Genomic DNA, 9,354 nt, shown 5'->3' on the forward strand with positions numbered 1-9,354 from the left:
AAAAGGTTTTTTTTAATATAAATCACGATTAAAATGAGAAGTGAGAGCAGTGCGCATGTGCGCCCATAGTTACACGGACGAAACTAGGGGCAACGATCTAACGCCAGGGTGAGGGGGGGACCCCAAAGTAAGTAAAAATCTTTTTTGTTTTACTATATGGCAATAGGTAGGTGTTTAAAAGCAGCATGTCTTAATTGTATAAACTATTAATAGCCTCCACATTTTGTTCATACTGCCCCTTTAATTCCACACTTCTAGCTTGGTTTCACTTTTGGTTTAGTTTCTTTTTCCATTCAGTTGACATGCCCAAACTTGTTGGATAGTCAGCATCCTACAGAAACCTCTGGAAGAGCATGGCATTGTGAATGTTACACATATACAGCCTTTATTCTACTGAGTTAAACAACTCCGCTTTATCTCATGATGGAAGAACCTTTGGATGGTAAAATATTTTCCTCAAAAAGCAGTTTATTGAAAAAAATCCGATTTAAATTAAAAAAATCCGATTTAAATCAAAAAAATCCGATTTTTTTGATTTTTTTAAAAAAACATTGATTTTTATCCACCCTGGAGGGAGGGGAGAGAGACGGGTGGAGAGACAGAGGGAGGGGGGAGAGAGACAGAGGGAGAGAGACAGGGAGGGAAGGAGAGAGGGAGGGAGATGATAGATTTTAGATAAATTAATATATACCAGCGCTGCCAACTTGACATTCATTTTTACAGCCACTAAGAGGATGAAAGTGTCCCACCACGTCTGACATGTTCTGAACTGGTGGAGATACATAGATGATATTTTTTGGTTCGGACAGGGACATTGTATGCGTTAAATTAATTTCATGGTTTTTAGAACATGATTGAGCGCGGATCTTACATTTCCAATGCCACATACTAGATCTAGTCTCCAATTCTTAGATGTGAATGTCCTACGCTTTTCCGCTTAGTGAATTCTTATGGGCCAGAAGTATTGAGTTCTCATATCACATCAGCGCTGCAGCCAAACAGTGGCTGCTAATGGTCAGCTTCACTCTCCTTCATAAACACTCTAAAAACAGCCGAAATACATACTTTACTGTGATGTGACGTACCTCGGAGGTAACGTTGGGATTTCAGTCTTTCCTTAGAACTTGGAATTTGTTTTTCCAATAATTTTTATTGAATTTTTAAGATAAAATATGGAGATGGAAGGTAGGAAAAGAGGGAAAGTAAGGAAAAAGGATAGAGGGGAGTCTGTTTTAAATGGGAGGGAGGAAATAAAAGATAAGTGGGGAGGGGAAATTATGGGAGAACCTGGTTTATATGGCTGAGATGATACATTTAAATATAACCTGCTGAAAAAGAGAATGGACAGCACCTCCAAAAATCATACATTGATTTAATGTCGCCACACAAAAATGTATATAACTCAACATGAGGATCTTAGTTTAACATTCTGATCAGACCATATGAAGCCCACTGCCACGTCACGGCAAACCTCATAGTGGGTCCTACTGCCCTAACGGAGCTGAGCCGCGCGCCGACCACCGCCACAGCGGCAATGCACCAGCAGGGCGGACGGCCTGGTGCCCCACAGCAGCAATGCGCCGCCCGACCAGCACAAAACCACAGCAACAATGGCACCCACTGAAAGAAGGATCTATATTTTCCATATCGATTGAAAGGACAGCCATCTGGGGCGTGATTAATAATTTTCTATTACGTAAATTATTAGAAAATACTTGATTCCATAAAGTCTTAATTATTGGACAGCTCCAACAAATATGAAGAAGGTTACCAGGATGACCACAGTTTCTCCAACACATGGGACAGTAATCTGGACTAATATGGGCTAATCTAGTAGGAGTATAATACTACCGAAAAAATGTTTTATAAAAAGATTCATGCAAGCGCGTAGAGATATTGGAGGCATAAGGGAGTCTAGGGGCATTCTCCCATTCATCTGGAAGAAACAAGACCTTTACAGTAGATCAGTTTTCCCATTTATTAGCATTTTTTAACGAAGGTGATATCATTGTTAAAGCAGTTACCGTATACAGATTTCTCGTATTCCCCCCCAAAATTGTGGTTAATATTACTCAGAACAATACCCACTACTTCCAATAAAGGAGATTTACAAATAAAACGTTTTTGCACGAAATCTTTCAATATCAGAAAATGCAAAAAAGTCAGTTGTCGAAAAGTTATATTTAATTTTGAGGTCTTTAAAGAGTATAAAATTATTTCCTTTATGTATGTCTCTTATCTTCTTGAGGCCGGGAAGAGGGGATTAGGGATTTGTTCAGCATTGCAATAGAAGATAAAGAGAAATGTTTAATTTTATAACATTTTTTGGTTTTCTTGCTGGGTTTTGCCAGTTTTCTCCAAACATTTATGATGGCCTGGAAGATGGGATGGCTCATGAGAAGGATTAAAGTGAACCTGCCAGCAGTTCTGTCCGATATAAGATACGGCCACCGCCTTTCACGGCTTATATACAGCGGTCGGGGGTGGTCCGATCCGATGGATGTCGCAGGTCCAGGTCTGGCACCTCCAATCTTCTTGCGATGCCGCCTCCTGCTTCTTCATCGCTCTCCGTTGCGCTCCTGCGCAGGCGTACTTCTCTGCCTTTAAAGTACTGCAGTCGCTGGGAAAGGTCAAAGAGGCCCAGCGCCTGAGCACTGCAGTACTTTTCCCTCTTTGGTCCCTATTATTTTTATACGGTCCCCATTTCTGTCCCCAATACTGTTTAATGTCCCCTTCTCTGGCTCCTATACTGTATAATGTCCCCCTCCATAGTCCCCATTTTTAAACTGTCCCTCTCTTGGCCCCAACACTGGATAATATCCCCTTGTCTGGTCCCCATTTTGTGTAATGTACCCTCTCTGGTCCCCATTTTGTGTAATGTACCCGCTCTGGTCCCCATTTTGTATAGTTTTCCCCTCTCTGGTCCCCATTTTGTATAGTTTTCCCCTCTCTGGCCCCAGTATTGTACACTGTCCACCTCTCTGGCTCCAGTACTGTATAGTGTCCCCTACTCTGATCCCTATTTTGTATAATGTCCCCCCTCTGGCCACCATTTTGCATAATGTCCCCCTCTGTGACCCTGCAGATCCTTTAGTTTTTAACCAGACTGAATGGTGGAGTAAGGATCCGATTGTTATACTACATGAAGGACAGAGAGTGGGATGCTCTACAACATGGGGGCCAGAGAGGGGACATTATACTACATGGTGGCCAGAGAAGGGGATATTATATTACGTGGGGGCCAGAGAGCGGAACATTATACAATATACACTGTGACCCAATTTATTATGCCAATTGGATTTAAGTGTCATAAAGATTTGTTTTGTTTTTCAAATAAACTCATGGATGGTATTGTGTCTCAGGGCTCAATGGATCACTGAAATCAATCTTAAACACATGTGATAATTAGTTTTCCAGGTGATTCTAATTAAAGGAAAATTACTTAACCCCTTCCCGACATGTGACGGGATAGTACGTCACATGTCGGGACCCCCGCTTTGATGTGCGCTCCGGCGGTGAGCGCACATCAAAGTCGCGACATGTCAGCTGTTTTTTACAGCTGACATGTGCGCGCAATAGCGGCGGGTGAAATCGCGATCACCCGCCGCTATTAACTAGTTAAATGCCGCTGTCAAACTCAGACAGCGGCATTTAACTACCGCATCCGGCCGTGCGGCCGGATATGAGCGCATCGCCGACCCCCGTCACATGATCGGGGGTCGGCGATGAGTCAGGAAGGTAACCATAGACGTCCTTGAGACCTCTATGGTTACTGATCGCCGGTGGCTGTGAGCGCCCCCCTGTGGTCGGCGCTCACAGCACACCTGCATTTTAGCTACATAACAGCGATCTGATGATCGCTGTTATGTAGCAGAGCCGATCGGGCTGTGCCTGCTTCTAGCCTCCCATGGAGGCTATAGAAGCATGGTAAAAGTTAAAAAAAAAAGTAAAAAAAAATGTGAAAAAAATAAAAAAAATATAAAAGTTTAAATCACCCCCCTTTCGCCCCAATCAAAATAAATCAATAAAAAAAAACCCCAACCTACACATATTTGGTATCGCCGCGTTCAGAATCGCCCGATCTATCAATAAAAAAAAGCATTAACCTGATCGCTAAACGGCGTAATGAAAAAAAAAATCGAAACGCCAGATTTACGTTTTTTTGGTCGCCACGACATTGCATTAAAATGCAATAACGGGCGATCAAAAGAACGTATCTGCACCAAAATGCTATCATTAAAAATGCCAGCTCGGCACGCAAAAAATAAGCCCTCACCCGACCCCAGATCACGAAAAATGGAGACGCTACGGGTATCGGAAAATGGCGCAATTTTATTTATTTATTTTTTTGCAAAGTTTGGAATTTTTTTTCACCACTTAGGTAAAAAACAACCTAGTCATGTTAGGTGTCTATGAACTCGTAATGACCTGGAGAATCACAATGGCAGGTCAGTTTTAGCATTTAGTGAACCTAGCAAAAAAGCCAAACAAAAAACAAGTGTGGGATTGCACTTTTTTTGCAATTTCACCGCACTTGGAATTTTTTTCCCTTTTTCTAGTACACGACATGGTAAAACCAATGATGTCGTTCAAAAGTACAACTCGTCCCGCAAAAAATAAGCCCTCACATGGCCAAATTGACGGAAAAATAAAAAAGTTATGGCTCTGGGAAGGAGGGGAGTGAAAAACGAATACGGAAAAACAGAAAATCCCACGGTCATGAAGGGGTTAAAAATGATGTTCCACATTATTAAGCAGGCCACAGGTTTCAAGCAATATGGGAAATAAAAAGTATCTCTCTGCTGCTGAAAAGCGTTAAATAGTGCAATGTCTTGGACAAGGTATGAAAACATTAGATATTTCACGAAAACTTAAGAGTGATCATCATACTGTGAAGAGATTTGTGACTGAAACAGAGCACAGACAGAGTTCATGCAGATAAAGGCATAATGAGGAAGGTTTCTGCCAGACAAATTAAGTGGATTAAGAGAGCAGCTGCCAAAATATCATTACAAAGCAGCAGATATTTGAAGCTGCTGGTGCGTCTGGAGTCCCTCAAACCTCAAGGTGTAGGATCCTTCAAAGGCTTGCTGTGGTGCATTAACCTACTATTCGGCCACTCCTAAACAGTGTTCACAAGCAGAAATTGTTGCAGTGGGCCCAGACATACATGAAGACTAATTTCCAAACAGTCTTGTTTACTGATAAGTGTTGAGCAACCCTGGATGGTCCAGATGGATGGAGTAGTGGATGGTTGGTGGATGGCCACCATGTCCCAACAAGGCTGCAACGTCAGCAAGGAGGTGGAGGAGTCATGTTTTGGGCCAGAATCATGGGAAACAGCTGGTAGGGCCCTTTAAGGTTCCTGAAGGTGTGAAAATGACCTCTGCAAAGTATATAGAGTTTCTGACTGACAACTTTCTTCCATGGTCTAAAAAGCAGAAACGTGCCTTCAGGAGCAAAATCATCTTCATGCATGACAATGAATACCTGTGAGCAATTGGCTGCTATGGGCATAAAAGGAGATAAACTCATGGTGTGGCCACCATCTTCCCCTGACCACAACCCTATAGAGAACCTTTGGAGTATCATCAAGCAAAAGATCTATGAGGGTGGGAGGCCGTTCACATCAAACAGCAGCTCTGGGAGGCTATTCCAACTTCATGCAAAGAAATACAAGCAGAAACTCTCCAAAAACTCACAAGTTCAATGGATGCAAGAACTGTGAAGGTGATATCAAAGAAAGGGTCCTATGTTAACACGCAACTTTGCCTGTTAGGATGTTTTGGAGTTAAAGTTTATCTGTCACCCCCAAAATCGAGGGTCAGCTAAGCCCACCGGCATCAGGGGCTTATCTACAGCATACTGTAATGCTGTAGATAAGCCCCCGATGTATCCTAAAAGATGAGAAAAAGAGGTTAGATTATACTCACCTGGGTGGGCGGTCCGGTCCGGCGCCTCCCATCTTCAAAGTACTGCAATGCACAGGCGCAGGGAAAGGTCAGAGAGGCCCGGCGCCTGCGCACTGCAGTACTTTGCTCTGCCCCCAACAGGACGGACAAAGTACGCCGGAGCCGTAGCGTGAGGACCAGAAGAGGACGTCATCGTAAGAAGATGGGAGGCCCCGAACCGGCCCGCGATGCCCATCGTACTGGGACCACCCGCCCAGGTGAGTATAATCTAACCTCTTTTTCTTATCTTTTAGGATACATCGGGGGCTTATCTACAGCATTACAGAATGCTGTAGATAAGCCCCTGATGCTGGTGGGCTTAGCTCACCCTCAATTTTGGGGTGACAGCTTCCCATTAAATAGCTTTTTTGGTCAGTGAATGTGACCTCCTAATGTTGCAACTTCCACAAATGAGCATTTTCAGTTCTTTAAAACATATCAAATGTTTAGAAATTCTACTGTGCCTAATAATTTGGAACAGTGCATTGTGAGTTTTTATTCATTTTGGAGATTATACTGTTATCATTGAGAAGTTTCGTCAATAAAATTCGATGTATAATCTAACGGGTGATGACTTTTATTAGACTGACTGTCATTTGCACCGACCATTTAGGAAAATCCGAGAAAAATATAATTTGCATAATAATTTGGAATACGGTGCAAGAGCTAGAGAGGGAAGCCAGATACACACCAAAGGTGAAGATGAATTCCCTCATTTGGAGACTTCACAGGTGAGTACACTATATGGTCACTGTATTGGGGTAATATTGCTATTAGCAGTGGTTTTTGTAAATGATCAGCATGGTGGTATAATTCGGTCACCACTGTATATGCTGATAATATATGGTCATATTGTGCTGGTATTTTTGGGATATTGGTCTTGTTTTAGTGGATTTAGTTCAGTAACATGATGGCGATAATATTCAGACTCTATGTGGTGGTAATACCATGGGGAAAATAAGTATTTGATACACTGCCGATTTTGAAAGTTTTCCGACCTGCCAAGAGTGGAGAGGTCTGTAATTTTTATCGTAGGTACACTTCACCTGTGAAAGACAATATAAAAATCAGAAAATCACATTGTATGATTTTGAAATAATGAAATTGCATTTTTATGGAAGAAATAAGCATTTGATCATCTACCAACCAGCAAGAATTTTGGGTCTCACAGACTTTTAAGACTTTTTCTTTAAGAAGCCTCCTACTCTGCACTCATAACCATTTCGCCTGTTTCAACTCATTACCTGTATAAAAGACATCTGTTCACACAGTAAATCACATTCCAACCTCTCCACCATGGCCAAGACCAAAGAGCTGTCTAAGGACTTCAGGGAAAAAATTGTAGACCTGCACAATGCTGGGATGGGCTACAGGACAATAGGCAAGCAACTAGGTGAGAAGGCAACAACTGTTGGCACAGTTATTAGAAAATGGAAGAAACACAAGATGACTGTCAATCTTCTTCGGTATTAGGCTCCATGCAAGATATCGCCTCGTGGGTTAAAGATGATTATGAGAAAGGTCAGGAATCAGCCCAGAACTACAAAGGAGACCTGGTCAATGGCCTGAAGAGAGCTGGGACCACAGTCTCAAACATTACCGTTAGTAACACACTAGGCCGTCATGGATTAAAATCCTGCAGGACACGGAAGGTCCCCCTGCTCACGTCAGCACATGTTCAGGCCTGTTTGAAGTTCACCATTGGCCATCTGGATGATCCAGAGGAGGCATGGAAGAAGGTCATGTGATCTGATGAGGCCAAAATAGAACTTTTTGGAATCAACTCCACTCGCAGTGTTTGGAGAAAGAAGAAGATTGAGTACAACCCAAAAAACACAGTCCCAACCATGAAGCATGGTGGAGGAAACATCATACTTTGCGGATGCTTTCCTGCAAAGGGGACTGGACGACTGCACCGTATTAAAGGGAGGATGGATGAGGTCATGAATCTCAAAATTTTGGCTAACAACCTCCTTCCCTCAGTAAGAGAATTTAAAATGGGTCATGGCTGGGTCTTCCAGCATGACAATGACCTGTAACACACAGCCAGGGCAAATAAGGAGTGGCTCCGTAAGAAGCATTTCAAGGTCCTGGAGTGGCCTAGCCAGTCTCCAGACCTGAATCCAATAGAAAATCTTTGGAGGGAGCTGAAACTCAATGTTGCCCAGCGACAGCCCCAAAATCTGAAAGATCTGGAGAAGATCTGTATGGAGGAGTGGGCCAAAATCCCTGCTGCAGTGTGTGCAAATCTGGTCAAGAACTACAGGAAACGTCTGACCTCTGTAATTGCAAACAAAGGTTTCTGTACCAAATATTAAGTTCTGTTTTTCTGTTGTATTAAATACTTATTTCATGCAATAAAATGCAAATTAATTATATAAAAATCACACAATGTGATTCTCTGGATTATTTTTAGATTCTGTCTCTCACAGGTGAAGTGTACCTGCGATAACCATTACAGACCTCTCCATTCTTTCTAGGTGGGAAAACGTACAAAATCGGCAGTGTATCAAATACTTATTTTCTTCACAGTATATGGTGATGGTGTGGCGGTATTATTATTCCATTGTATTAATGATATCATTAGTATGTCTTTATAGACTCTAGAAATTCCGGTGGTGCCCACACATCACTATGCTGGTGGGTGGTCAGGTACTGCTGGGATCTGTTGTACGATGAATTTGGCAATGTGCAGTAGTCAAAAACAAGCTCTTAGACGGCTGTGGAGGAGGAAAAATACAAAAGTTATGGCTCTTGGAAGAAAAAGAGGAAGCACAACGCATATGTCACCTACTTGTTGTTCAGTTCCAGCATCATCAATTGCAATAAAAAAAACCCAAACTCCTAACAAACTCGGAATATTTTTGGGTTACGCACCGTCTGCTTTGATGTGTATTATGGCGCGAGGCCTCCTGTCCAGGTCCCCGGTATAAGGAGTGATGGATAGGAGCGCATCATGCCTGTGCTGTGACTTCTTCCTCTGCATGTATCATAGTAGTGATCTCAACATAACACATTGTTCTACGAGAGAGATACTACTGACTCAGTCTCAGGCCCCCTTGATGTGACGCAGGACCGTAGGAGGGTCTTCAATATAAAAATTCACTTGGCAGTCCCACTCCTCACTTCTCATCAGAAGACAGGTCAGGTCTGGAAGAGCGAGACGTATCTACTGATTATCTTTTATATATTATCTATCTCATATCTATATATTATTTATTATCTATTGTCTTATCTATCTATTATCTATCTATCATCTATCTATTATCTATATATTATCTATCAATTATCTATCATATATCTATTATCTATCATCTATATCTATTATCTATCTATCTTAGATTTATCTTTATATTACTTACCACATATTTTTTCCACTGATTTTTTTAACTTTTTTTTATTT

This window comes from Ranitomeya variabilis, chromosome 6 (genome assembly GCF_051348905.1).
Source record: "Ranitomeya variabilis isolate aRanVar5 chromosome 6, aRanVar5.hap1, whole genome shotgun sequence".
In the NCBI taxonomy this organism is placed as follows: Eukaryota; Metazoa; Chordata; class Amphibia; order Anura; family Dendrobatidae; genus Ranitomeya; species Ranitomeya variabilis.